The 14556-nt window shown below is 38.2% G+C and overlaps 3 pseudogenes across 2 annotated transcripts in view; 2 read left to right on the forward strand and 1 right to left on the reverse strand.

Annotated features, from left to right (window-relative positions):
* The window catches only part of LOC100412151 (DNA-directed RNA polymerase III subunit RPC5 pseudogene), a 158349-nt pseudogene that overhangs the window by 121706 nt on the left and 22087 nt on the right, over positions 1-14556 (forward strand). The gene's annotated exons all lie outside the window — the stretch shown is intronic.
* Positions 1088-2961, forward strand: LOC144580145 (germ cell-less protein-like 1 pseudogene; annotated as a pseudogene).
* LOC128930123 (WD repeat domain-containing protein 83 pseudogene) lies at positions 5906-7965 on the reverse strand (annotated as a pseudogene). The gene has a single exon (XR_013529190.1). The product of XR_013529190.1 is annotated as a WD repeat domain-containing protein 83 pseudogene (transcript).

Below are 14556 nucleotides of genomic sequence, written 5' to 3' on the forward strand. Positions count from 1 at the left end.
AAATTTAGTAGAGAAGCCATTGGATCCCAGGATTTTCTTGGCTGAAAGACTTTTATTATGGGTTCAATCTCATGACTTGTTACTGGTGTGTTCAGGTTTTGGATTTCTTTAGGGTTGCACATGTTTAGAAATGTATCTGTTTTCTAGGTTGTCAACATTATTGGCATATAGCTGCTCATAGTAGCCACGAACGATCCTTTAAATTTCCGAGGCGTTGGTTGTAATATCTGCTTTTTTGTCTCTGATTTTATTTACTTTGCTATTCTTTCTATTTTTTTAGTGTGGCTAAAGATTTGTCAGTTGTATTTCTTTGCAAAAAACCATTTTTTTGGTTGATATTTTGTATTGTTTTCTTTGCTGAGTTTTATTTTTGCTCTAGTCTTTATTATTTCTTTTTTTCTGCTAGTTTTTCCTGGCTTTTCTTTTTTTAATGAATTTTAATTTTTGCTGTACTTTAAGTTCTGCGGTACATGTGTAGAATGCTCAGTTTTGTTACACCGGTATACATGCGCCATGGTCATTTGCTGCATCCATCACCCCGTCATCTACATTAGGTATTTCTCCTAATGCTGTCCTCCCATCCCCCACCCCCTGCTATCTCTTCCCTAGTCTCCCATCCCCTGACAGGCCCTGGTGTGTGATGTTTCCCTCCCTGTGTCCATGTGTTCTCATTGTTCAACACCCACTTATGAGTAAGAACCTGTGGTTGGTTTGTTGTTCTTGTGTCAGTTTGCTGAGAATGACGGTTTCTAGCTTTATTTATGTCCCTGCAAAGGACATGAGTTTTAGTTGACATTTTTCTTCTTTGTTATAGGTGCTTATAGCCATCAACTTTCATCTTAGTATTATTTCTGCTCTATCACATAGATTTTGCTATGTTCTGTTGCCATATCACTTGTGTAAAGAAATATTAAATTTTCGAGGGGGCGAGGTTCCGCGGTGCGGGCGTGCAGCGCGGCCAGACGCTGCAGGCGGGGCGGAGGATGGAGGCGGCAGCGTCCACACGGTGGGGGCTGTGTGTGAGAACGTGGCGGTATAGGCACCTGCACTCTGGAAAGGATGGCGGCGGCGGCAGCTACATCATGGCGGGAGACCGCCTTCTCTGGGCTCCCTGAAGTCCCGGGGAGCCGTGACCCATGGGATCGTTGAGCAGCCGGGTGCTCTGCCAGCCGAGGCGAACCCTTGCCGAGCTGGAGCAGGGTGCCAGAGTGGGGGGCTGAGCCCGGAGGCCGGACACTGGAGAGGATGCGGCGGGCCGCAGCTTCTGTTACTGCCCGGGCAGCCACAAGCGCAAGCGGAGCAGCGGGGCCTTCTGCCACTGTCACCCAGACTCGGAGAAGGATGAGGAAGGGGAAGAGGACGAGCAGTAGTGGCTCCTCAACACCCCTCGAAGGAAAATATTAAACAGTACATCCAAATATATTTATCAAACATTATTTTTGAATGGTGAAAACAGTGCCATTAAGATTTGTGTGCCAGGAAAGAATGGAGCTTACACAAAATATATTTATGTCAATCTGGCTACTTTTCTAGTATGTTCAGTGGTTCTTGGATAAAATCCCGCATGAATATTATTGAACTAGAGATTCCTGATCACAACATTGATGTAGAAGCACTGCAGGCTGCATTTGGTTCACTGCATCGAGACCATGTCTTGATAAAGCCCAGTCGAGTTGTTGCCATTTTGGCAGCAGCTCGTATGCTACAGTTGGATGGTTTAATACAGCAGTGTGGTGAGACAATGAAGGAAATAATTAATGTGAAAACTGTCTGTGGCTATCACACATCAGCAGGGACCTATCAAATAGATTCTGTAGTGAAAAATGTCTTGAATGGCTTCTAAACAATTTGGCGACTCATCAAAATGTTGAACTTTTTAAACAACTCAGTATAAACGTCACGAAACAGCTCATTGGTTCCTCTAACTTATTTGTGATGCGAGTGGAGATGGATGTATACACTGCTCTAAAAACATGGGTGTTCCTTCATTGTGCCTTCTTGGAACTGATCTTTAAAACAGCTTTTAATAGAAACAGATGTCTGGTTTTCTAAACAGAAAAAGGATCTTGAAGGTATGTCCTTTCTTGAAACTGAACAAGGAAAACCATTTGTGTCAGTATTCAGACATTTAAGGTTACAGTATATTATCAGTGACCTGGCTTCTGCAAGAATTATTGAACAAGATGCTACAGTACCTTCAGTATGGCTGTCTTCTGTGTATAAACAGCAGTGGTTTGCAATGCTTCGGGCAGAGCAAGACAGTGAGGTGGGGCCTCAAGTTATCAATAAAGAAGATCTAGAGGGAAATCGCATGAGGTGTGGTAGAAAGCTTGCCAAAGAGGGTGAATACTGCTGGCGTTGGACGGGTTTTAACTTTGGCTTCAACCTACTTGTAACTTACACCAATCGATATGTCATTTTCAAACGCAATACACTGAATCGGCCCTGTAGCGGATCTGTCAGTTTACAACCTCGAAGGAGCATAGCATTTAGATTAGGTTTGGCTTCTTTTGATAGTAGTGGAAAACTAACATGTAGCAGAACAACTGGCTATCAAATACTTACACTGGAAAAAGATCAGGAACAAGAGGTGATGAACTTGGACAGCCGGCTTCTGATCTTCCCTTTATATATCTGCTGTAACTTCTTGTATATATCGCCAGAAAAAAGAATTGAAAATAATAATCACCCAGGAAATGCAGAAAACTGAAGATCTCATCAGTTGGAAACATTAGCGCTTTGAAAACTTTTTAGGCCAGCTTTAATTTAATGGCCCTACTGAATTCACATCTAAGGTGACTGACAATGACAAAGGCCTTCCAATCTGTACGGACAATACAGAAGATTATTCTTATCCTCAGTGCATTTCTATGCATATATGAAAAAACATTTTAAAGCCAAGAAAATATCTGTCAAACCATTTCTGTTAGAAAGATGTCAACTCACGCTTCTAATTTAGAATCAGTAGAAAACTGTTGTAGGTAAATCTCATGTTTATCTGCAACAACATATAGATTTAATTTTTAGTTTACACTTTGTTTCTACCTTATGTTAGTGGACCTCAGTTATCCATCTGTAAATTTATTTTTATTTGGCTAAAATAATCTAAAAGAATAATTTGGATGGCCAATTAGAAACGCTGTTTTCAGTTGGTGCATTTAAAGCTTTCCTTGAATGTTTTTGCCTGCTCATCATGAGTCCCCCTTTTGTCTAATCTTTCCAGTCCATACCTGTTTTTAATCATTAAATACTTTCTTCCTGGTTTTGGAAATTCAGCTGAGAAACTTTGTTTAAACTTAAGCATTGTCTTGCTATTTCTTAAAATTTGGCTTTCCTAGGATTTTAAGAACAATGAAAGTTATCTTCATACCTTCAAATGACATTGAATGAGGGAAAAATCCATTTGATTCCACGGCTGTTTCTTGCCTTACATGGTGTTTTCTTTTACAGTCTGTACATCTTTATTATGAGGTTTTGAATTATTTATGTACCAGATATTACAGTTTTAAATATTTTAATATTCTCTGATCTTTAGAATTATTTATGTCCAAATTTTAGTTGGGAACTCTGTTTCCTGCTTCAACTCAGGACTTTATCCCTTCTGAATTGAGTGCCTTTGAGTTACACATGCTAATAGAAACTTCGTAGTAAATGTAAATAAGGTCAGAGGTTCTAATATAGAAGTTTGATGAAGCATTAATGTAAAAATGGAACTTATTTTTGTAAAAATGAGATGTACACTTGTCATGATTTATATATTTTGACCTTTTGTGTTAATTGCTGTGTTGACAATAGCCATGTTCATTTTCTTTCCAGTTAGAGTAAGTACTTCTGTGGTTAATGTGTAGTTTTGTTATGGTTTTTAATGTAGGAATCATCTTTATTGTGCAAATAATAAATGCCCATTTGGGAAAAGAATAAATAATCTCTTATATAAAATGGACCAAAGCCCCCCCTTAATTGAAACCAAAATTTTTTTTCTTTCTAGTTAGATTTTTTTTCCAACTCCTTTTAACTTTTGGAATCTATTAAGAATTTTTTTTATTTTTTAATTATATGTCCATAGGTTCATAAATTGCTTTCCTGTCAAAATTTATCCACTTGGTTTAACTTAAAGGAACCTTCTAAATGCCTCACCCTTGACCCCCAGAGCTGGAATTTGAATGTTTCTAATACAGTGATTTGGCCGTTATCAAGAGGTTACATTTCAGCTGGGCATCTGCTGGGTGTGGTGGCTCACACCTGTAAGCCCAGCACTTTGGGAGGCCGAGGAAGGAGGATCATTTGAGGTGAGGAGTTTCAAACCACCCATGACAAACCTCGTGAAGCCCCGTCTCTACAAAAAAAAATACAAAATAAAAATTAGCCAGACATAGTGGCACAAGCCTGTAATCTCAGCTACTCAGGAGGCTGAGGCAGGAGAATCACTTGAACCCGGGAGGGAGGCAGAGGTTGCAGTGAGCGGAGATCATGCCATTGCACTCCAACCTGGGCAACAGAGTGACACTCCATCTCAAAAAAAAAGAAGAGGTTACAGTCCTTATTTTTATATTTGGCTATATGAGGTCTCTTTCACCAGAAGCTGTTGTTTTCTTTCTGTCTCATTACTGTATAAGAAGTTCCTTACCCTTTCTTTATGTGTTGAAAAACATGTAAATGCTAAGCTTAAATTATTTGGATAATTTTTTGCAAATCTTGGAAGATAATGTTTGAGTATATTAATGAATAAAATTAACGGTTTCATTTCACTTATATAAGTTAACTGGCCAAATTGGAGTTATATGTGGTTTCATCCAATGGTTCTGTCGTGGCCAAGTTGCTGATGTCATCCATAGACAGGATAATTCTTTCTTCAATCACAAGTAGGTTAATGTTCTTATTTGAGAAGTTGATCATTGTCAGCTAGTAATTCACATTGGTAGTAAAGATGCCCGTTTGTTTTCTTACCAAATACTTTGATGTGTTTGCATAGTTTGTTCAACAGAAATATTTTCAATAAAGTGTTAATAGTGTAAGCTAGAAAAAGAAATATTAAATTTGCTTCTGAATTTTTACAAGAAGATGCTTGATATTTCCATTTTCTTAGTGTTTTAAGACTTGTCATCTGTGATTTTGGAAATCACAATTTCTAACCACTGTAATAGTAACGTATTGTATCAAGAATAATTTCATCAACAGGTAATAAGGAACAGTGACTAATTTTTCTTCACTTTTGACTTATCTATTACTTAGAAAGAGGTCATCAATTAGGCAGTCCCAATCTGACTTAGAGTTCCAATTGGGTTTTTAACAATCCAGACTTTTTCAAACCTCTCATTTAAATTTTTATTGATTTGATGCCATAACTTTGTAACCTAAAAAAGAACACCAGTGCATATAAGTAGAGTTAAAATATTTAGATCTATAAATGTATTTAGTAGAAGAAACAGTTAGTAGAATAGAATTTGTTTAACACTAACTAATGGAAATTATGGGTAGGGAGACCAGATTAAGCGAAATACTTTTTTTTAATGTAAATACTTTCAAACAATTTTGCTTTCATTTTTGTACATTATATAATTGTAATTCAATAAATTACTAAGAATAAATAAAAGATCTATAGCTTTAAGGAGAGAAGCAGAACCTCAGATCTCATTCTGCTTGTCTGAATAAAGACCAGCCCTGTAGTTTTCTAGTTCAGGGTATATCCAAGCTCACTTTCTAGGGGACTGAAATTCTTTGATCTTTTAAAATTATTATTTTAAAGTAAATACTTGTAAAAAGAAAAGAAATATAGTTAGGGTAATTTTAAGTCATCCATAATTCTGCCCTCTAGAAGGGACAACAACACATATATCACTGGATTTCATTACACCCTCTCTCCCTAGTAAATACATACGTGCTGTGTAGGTAGGTAGACAGAGTATACTAAATAAGCTTTTATTTAAAATGTTTACATATTTGAAGGTTATGACATGTGATTTCACATTTTAAACACTAGAACAGGCAGCCAAAAGTTAGACCTACGTAACTGTAGTCAACTGATTTTTAACAAAGGGATAAAGACAATACAATGAAGAATAGATGGTCTTTTCCACAAATGGTGCTGTAACAACTAACCAGCCACCTACAAAAAAAAATGAGTCTAAGCACAGACCTTATGCCCGTCATAAAAACGAACTCAAAATGGATCACAGACCTAAATGTAAAATGTAAAACTGTAAAACACCCAGAGGTTAATTATTTATTTAAGGACAATTTATAAGATTATTAAATATTCATAAGAAAATTATGCCTAAAGTTTTTAATGTATTAAAGACAATGTTTACTATTTAAAAATACTCCCACTTCAAACATGTATTTTATTTTAAATCTTTAAAATTATTAGAAAATTTGGAATTAATGCATTTATATAAAAGTGTTGTGATTATTTTTCTCCTTCAGAGAGATTTTTACAAATATTACTAGTTATTTGAAGGATAGTAACACCAGCCTCCAGCATATTGTATGGTCTTGTTTTGCCCCCTTGGTACCGATGTACCTACAGCTGCATGTATTGGAGACCCCACAAGATAAGTAATTTGCATTGAAATTGGCATGTCTTCAAATAGTTTGTACCTCAGAATGATGAGCTATGAACGATTCTTACATTTTTAGCCTGAATTGTGACCAATAATATTTGGTTGTTTAAATTGGCTGAGGGAAGTCAGCACAGACCTGAATGAGCAGCTGGGAAGCCTTAGTTGGAGCTAATTGCTGATTGGAGACTGGCAATTACTAACTCCTCTCACCTGTACACACTGGCCTATAAAAGAACACTGGAAAAGTTAAGTACAAGAGTCCAGTTTAATAGCCTCTTACAGTGTATCTTAGAGCAGATAAAGCAGGTGATTCCAAGCTAGGGGTTCAAACAATACAAAAGACAATAGTAAACTTGGCCATCTTCCCTTAATGATATGTTAGCTAAGTCTGTGGTTATTGTTGCCTGTAAAATAGGCTTTCATTATAGTGCACAAACCACTTCCAATTGTTTCCTTACAAAAAAATTACTATCTTCAGAAAGAACATTTCAGAAAAGATGAAAGCACTTGAAATGTCTTTTTTTTTGCAGTCCCGGGGAGGCCTTACCCCCCCTCTATTTATTAATTTACAGACCCAGCCCCTCCCCTACTCCTTGGTCAGCTGCATCTCTAGAATAAAATGGTCTCCGCAGTCCTTCTGTGTCTGTGCCTGTTCTTGGTCCTGGTGGTAGGTCCTCTGGCTTCAGCCTGCTCCATCCTCTGCCTCATAGGCCTCCTCCCGGCAGCATTGTATGCTGCCCCCCATGGCGGTCAGCAGGCACGGCTCCGTGGGGTGGTAGGCCAGTGACTGCACCACGCCGGGACCCACAGGCAGAGCCAGAGCCAGGGCACCCCTGCCAGGATCTCGTGGTCTGACACCTCCACACTGGACACGCCATCTCTGGCCTCATCCAGCGTCTGCACTGGCTCAGGCCTCCGTGAGCGGCAGTCCCAACAGCGGATACTGGAATCAATAGAGCCGGACGGGATAACTGTGGCCTCTTCATTAAACTGCACCGTGTTCACCTTCCCTGCGTGGCCCCGGAATTTGCGCACGACCTGCCCCGATGCCACATCCCACAGGACCACCGCCTTGTCTCCGCCGCCGCCGGAGCAGAGGCTGTTGTCAAAGGAGCCGGCCGCATCCAGCACCTCGTAGCCGTGGCCGCTGTACGTCCGCAGCAGCGTTCCCCGAAGTGGGTTCCACAGTTTCAGGGTCTTGTCGCTGCCGCACGCCAGGCAGTAATTGCCATCCACGTTAAATCGTACGGCTGGCACTGCCCCTTGCCCGCAGTCCAGAGTCTTCAACCGTTTCTGCGGCAGCTCCGGTGGCCGCGGCTTTGGCTCAGGGAAAGCCATGGTCCCAGGGCCCCTTCCTCGGCGCTTTAAATCGGTGTGCACGGAAGATTCCGCGCCTTGGAAACCCACGCTTGGGTGTAACCCTATTACTGTCCTCCCTGACCTACTTCCTGTTTCTCACTTCCGGGCTCATCATTTTGGCTCGGGTTAGAGCTATTCAAGTCCGCTTTCAGGTTATTTTCCCAATTTCCCCTTTGCAAGGAAGATTTCTCTGGGTAGGGGGAGTCCAAGCCTCCGTCCTGAGGCTGAAATGTCTTTAAGAACATACAATGATAAAGGAAAAATGAACACAAACCTGATTTGAGATGGATATAATTTTGTAGTGTTATTTACAACTTAGTTTTGGAGATAAATTGATTTATACTTGTTCTTTACTTTAAGTTCAGGAGTACACGTGCAGGCTTGTTATAGAGGTAAACTTGTGTCACGGGGGTTTGTTGCACAGAGTATTTTGTCACCTGGTATTAAGCCTATTATCCATTATATTTTCTGATCCTTTCCCTCCTCCCACTCTCCACCCTCTGATGGGCCCCTGTGTCTATTGTTCCCCTCTATGTGTCCATGTGTTCTTACAATTTAGCTCCCACTTTTAAAGAAGAACGTGTGGCATTTGGTTTTCCGTTCTTGTGTTAGTTTGCTAAGGATAATAGATCCCAGTTCCATCCATGTTCCTGCAAAGAACGTAATCTCATTCTTCTTGATGGCTGGTGCTAGTCCACGGTATGTATGTACCACATTTTCTTTGTCCGTCTACCACTGATGGGTGTTTAGGTTGATCCCATGTCTTTGCCATTGTGAACAGTGCTTCAATAAACATACACAATTTATATTTCTTTGAATATATAACCAGGATTGGGATTGCTGAGTCAAATGGTGTCGTATTTTTAGGTCTTTGAAGAATTGCCACACTGTTTTTCACCATAGTTGAGTTAATTTAAACTCCCATCAACAGTGTGTAAGTGTTCCATTTTCTCTGCAACTTTGATAGCACCTGTTATCTTTTGACTTTTAAATAATAGCTATCCTGCCTGGTGTAAGATGTTATGTCATGTGGTTTTGATTGGCATTTCTCTAATGATCAATGATACTGAACTTTTTTTCATACTTTCATTGGCTGCATGTATATCTTCTTTTTAAAAGAGTCTGTTCATGTCCTTTGCCCACTTTTTAATGAGGTTGTTAGATTTTTCTTCTAAATGTGTTTACGTTCTTTATAGATGCTGGATGTCAGATGAACAGCTGCAACATTTTTCTCCCATTCTGTAATGTTGTCAGTTTACACTGTTGATAGTTTCTTCTGCTGTCTGAAAGATGTGTAGTTTAAGTAGGTACCATTTGTCAATTTTCTTGTTGAATTTGCTTTTGGCATCTTTGTAAATAAACTTTGCTTATTCCTACATCGAGAACGGTATTGCTTAAGTTGTCTTCCAGGTTTTTAAGCTGTAGGTTTTACATTAAAGTCTTGAATTTATATTGATTTGATTTTTGTATGTTACAAGGAAGTGGTATAGTTTCAATCCTCTGCATATGGCTAGGCTTATTTCAGCAGTATTTATTGAACAAGAGTCCTTTCCCCATTGCTTTTGTCAGCTTTGTCAAAGATTAGATGGTTATAGGTGTACTGCCTTATTTCTAGGCTTTCTATTCTGTTCCATTGGCCTATGTGTTTGTTTTTGTAATAGTACCATGCTGTTCTGATTACTGTGGCCCTGTAGTATAGTTTGAAGTTGGGTAGCATGATGCTTTCAGCTTTTTTCTTTTTCTTAGTATTTTTTTTTAACAGGCCAATACCACCTAAATGGTTTTATTTTTGTCATTGACAACAAGCACAACACTGCAACTACATCATTTTGTTTAGTTTCTTAAATATTACTTAAGTATGTATTAAAAATATGTTTACATTTTAAAAATGTCACACATTAAAGGGATCCCCTGTAAACACAATCCCTGCTCAACATATTTTCCTGCTTTGTTTCATACATAAATAACTTAGTCTACAAAGTCATAAATAATACTATCAACTTTTATGGCCTGAAAGTATATACAAATTTTGGAGTTTGACGAAAGTGTTATGATTTTATAAATAACAGACAGTATTTGCAGTGTTTTATTATCTATCAGATGACTTTTCAAATTCCTACTGCCTCCTCAACCTGTTCTACCAGTAACAGACCTTCCAGTTTAATTGGTAAAGATGCCAGGCATTTAAAAAGTAAAAATGGACAAAATTCTAGATTAAAAAAAAATAGCTGAGAAGGTTGCTATTTAAATATGACTAAATCTTATTAAAACCACTTCAGTTTCTCTAGAAAACAAAACAAAAAAAAATGCTACTGAAGAGGGAATGCTTGTATAATCATTTAAATGGTACCTAACAAAATCTAAAATTTAAGAAGTAATAAAATCAGATTAAATCCATATTAGTTTTGCAGAAAAACTCCACTGAGATTCTGTTACAGGAACAGAATCAATACTATTCTACATTTTCTAAAATTTATCTTTGAATCTTCATTTTGACGAGTTAAAATTTTAAGGGCAAAATCAAGACACACAAAATAATTCCAAAAAGCCATATTTACAATCCGTTAAGAAGGTTTAAAAAAAAGCCATACTTATGATTCCTAATATAGAATATCTGATTGTTTCATTATGTTTAATGACTGTCCTTATTTCTTTTTTTCTTTTTTTTTTTGAGACGGAGTTTCGCTCTTATTACCCAGGCTGGAGTGCAATGGCGCGATCTCGGCTCGCCGCAATCTCCGCCTCCTGGGTTTAGGCAATTCTCCTGCCTCAGCCTCCCGAGCAGCTGGGATTACAGGCACGTGCCACCGTGCCCAGCTATTTTTTTGTATTTTTAGTAGAGACGGGGTTTCACCATGTTGACCAAGATGGTCTCGATCTGTTGACCTCGTGATCCACCCGCCTCGGCCTCCCAAAGTGCTGGGATTACAGGCTTGAGCCACCGCGCCCAGCCGACTGTCCTTATTTCTTCAAAAAACAGCAAATATATTTTGAAACACATCACCCATCTAATAATTTATTAAATAAGCATTCAAGATTTATTAGGTAAGACTCAAAAATTACTTTTATGTAATAAAAGTAAATACGAATTTTGCATGTTTGCCGTGTTTCATTTTACACATTATTTTTTTAGGCCTCCATTAAAGGGTATAAAACTTTAAGAACACATTCTCAACTAACAGCCTCACTAGATGTAAATAATTCGAATTACAAACAATACTAATCTAAGCATTGTCATCACTTTTAAAATCCAAGTTTCTAAAAGTTTAATTATATACAAAAGTGACCTGATTCACACTATTAGCTGCCCAACAAACTGTTTAAAAAACGAAATATTCTTTGTGAAAGAGCAGATTACAAGAAATGTTTTCTATGCTCTTATTTAAAAAACAAGATTCTGAATATACATAATGAATCTAAATCAAAATTCACAAATGGTGGCTGAAATCTCAACTTTCAGCCCAATACAATATAAATCCACAGTTATAATGCAGAAACAATTCAAAATTAAAGTTTGTAATGGAAATGTCAACAAGTCATAACTACTACACATGACTACTGATGGGTTCCACTATACTTCAACCAGGCACAGCAGATGGGCACATCCGATAGAGGACTGCTTAGAAAATGAAAGCTATCAGAGCTGTAAATAAGGAATACGTCAATATGAACACAGCAGTGCCGAAGCATCCGAGCCGTTAAAAAAGTGAATAAGATGTGATGTAAACACATCTGATAGCTCTCTCTGTAAGCCACTTTCCACTGATTTATAAAGCTATGGTTTTATAATTCTTTTAAAAAGGAAAATTTTTCTACACGGCTGCATGCAGTAATTTCATTGTACATTCTTGACTACAATGCAGTCTTCAAATCCTTGCAGAGCTTGACATATCTCATCAGAATTTCTTCAGAGAGTCAGCTTGTCATATTTTCACAGCATATTCTATTTTCCTGCCAACAGTAGAACATAATTCAGCCACAGTCTGTCACTTTCTCTTTCGTTTTTGTTGAGATGGTATTTCACTCTTGTTGCCCAGGCTTTCGTGCTTCCGTAGCCTTGTGAAGCTCCTTAATAACCGATGATAAAGCTTCTGGGTTAATTCCTTGTTCACAAAGCCGTACACAAATAGAGTTTCCATATCTAAGCCAGTATTCAAAATCCTTGAAATCTCAAGCAGAACGTCCACGGTCTCCCGCACCGCATTCAGAATGCGCCGCCGCCGCCACCCCGGCGCCACTGCTACTCGCCATGACTGAGGCCGAGGGAGGCTCTTTTTCTTAGAATTGCTTTGATTATTCAGGCTCTTTTTGGTACCATGTGAGTTTTAAAAGAGTTTTTATCTTTTAGTTCTGTGAAAAATGTCATTTGTAGTTCGATAGGAATACAATGGAATCTATGCATTGTTTTGGGCAGTATGGCAATTTTAACAATATTGATTTTTTCTGTTCGTGAGCACGGAATGTTTTTCCATTTGTTTGTATCATCGGTGCGTTCTCTGAGCAGTGTTTTGTAGTTCTCCTTGTAGAGATCTTTTATTTCCCTGGTTAGCTGTATTCCTGGGTGTTTTATTCTTATTGTGGCAATTGTGAATGGGATATTGTTCCTGATTTGACTCTCGGCTTGACGGATGTTGGTGCAGAGGAATGCTAGTGATTTCCGCACACACATTTGTGTCTGCACTTTTTGCTAAAGCTGTTTACCAGTTGAAGGAGTTTTTGGCCTGAGACTATGGGGTTTTCTAGATATAGGATTATGTTGTCTGCAAACAGCGTTAGCTTGGCTTTCTCTCTTCCTGTTTGAATGACCTTTATCTCTTCCTCTTGCCTGATTGCTCTGTTTGAGGCTTCTAATGCTAGGAAGTGGAGAGAGGTATCTTGTGCCAGTTTTCAAGGGGAACACTACCAGCTTTTGCCCATTTATTATGATGTTGCCTGTGGGTTTGTCATAGATGGCTCTTATTATTTTGAGGTATGTTCCTTCAATAACTAATTTATTGAGAGCATTTAATACAAAGAGATGTTGACTTTAATTGAAAGACTTTTCTGCATCTATTGAGAAGATCATGTCGTTTTTGTCTTTAGTTCTGTGTATGCATTGCATCATGCTTATGATTTGCATATGTTGAAACTACCTGGCATCCCAGGGATAAAGTCTGCTTGACTAAGATGAATACACTGTTTGATGTGTCGTTAATTTCAGTTCACAGTATTTCGTTGAGGATTTTTACATCAATCTTCATCAAGGATATTAGCCGCAAGTGTTTGTTGTTGTCGTTGTTGTTTTAGTTGCTGTTATTGTGTCTCTGCCAGATTTTGGTATCTGGATGATGCTGGCGCGTGGAATAAATCAGAGAGGAGTTCCTCCTCTTCACTTTTCTGGAATAGTTTCAGTAGAAATGAAACCAGCTCTTTCTTGTATATGTGGCAGAATTCAGCTGGGAATTCATCTGGCTGTAAGCATTTTTGGTTGGTAGGCTTATTACTGAATGAATTTTAGAGCTCATTATTGGTCTGTTCAGGGATTCAGTTACTTCCTGGCTCAGTCTTGGAAGGTTACATTTGTTCAGGAATATATCCATTTCTTTTCTAGACTTTCTAGTTTGTGTGCATAATGGTGTTCATAATATTTTCTGATGGTTATGTTTAGGTTTGTGGGGTCAGTGATAACATATCTTTGGTTGTTTGCAATTGCGTTCACATGGATTTTCGCCATAGACCTAGAGGTCTATCTATTTTATTATTATTTCTAAATAAACTAACTTCTGTAATTGTTAACTTTTTGAATGGTTTCTCGTGTCTCTATCTCCTTCAATTCAGCCTTTATGTGGCTATTTTTCCTCTTCTGCTGGCTTTGGGATTGGTTTCTTCTTGGTCCTCTAGTTCTTTTAGTTGTGCTGTTTGGTTGCCAAATTGAAATCTTTCTAACTTTTTGATGTGGTCATTTAGTACTAAAAATTTCCCCTTTAATACTGCCTTAGCTGTGTTCCAGAGATTCTGGTTTGTTGTATTTTTGTTCTCATTAATTTCAGAGAACTTCTTGATTTCTGCATTAATTTTATTATTTACCCAAAAGTCATTCAGGACCTGGTTATTCAGTTTCCATGTAGTTGTATAATTTTGAGTGAACTTTTTAGTCTTCAGTTCTAATTTGACTGTGCTGTGGTTTGAGAGAGTGGTTGTTATGATTTCAGTTCTTTTGCATTTGTGGAGGAGTATTTTACAACTCATTCTGTGGTCAATTTTAGAACATGTGTTGTGTGGTGATAAGAAGAACATATGCTCTTCTTTTTTGTAGAGAGTTCTGTAGATGCCTATTAGGTCCATTTGATCCAGTGCTGAGTTCAGGTGCTGAATATCTTTGTTATTTTTCTGCCTCAATGATCTGTCTCATACTGTCACTGGGGTGTTGAAATCTCCCACTATTATTGTGTGAGAGTGTAAGTCTCCTTAAAAGTGTCTAAGAGCTTTATGAATCTGGGTGCTACTGTGCTTGGTACCCATATATCTAGGATATTTGGGGCTTCTCTTTGAATTGAACTCTTTGTCATTATGGAATGCCCTTCTTTGTCTTTTTTTGATCTTCGCTGGTTTCAAGTCTGTTTCATGTGCAGTTTAGAATTGTAACCCCTGGTTGTTT

The sequence above is a fragment of the Callithrix jacchus genome, chromosome 18, assembly GCF_049354715.1.
Source record: "Callithrix jacchus isolate 240 chromosome 18, calJac240_pri, whole genome shotgun sequence".
NCBI lineage: Eukaryota > Metazoa > Chordata > Mammalia > Primates > Cebidae > Callithrix > Callithrix jacchus.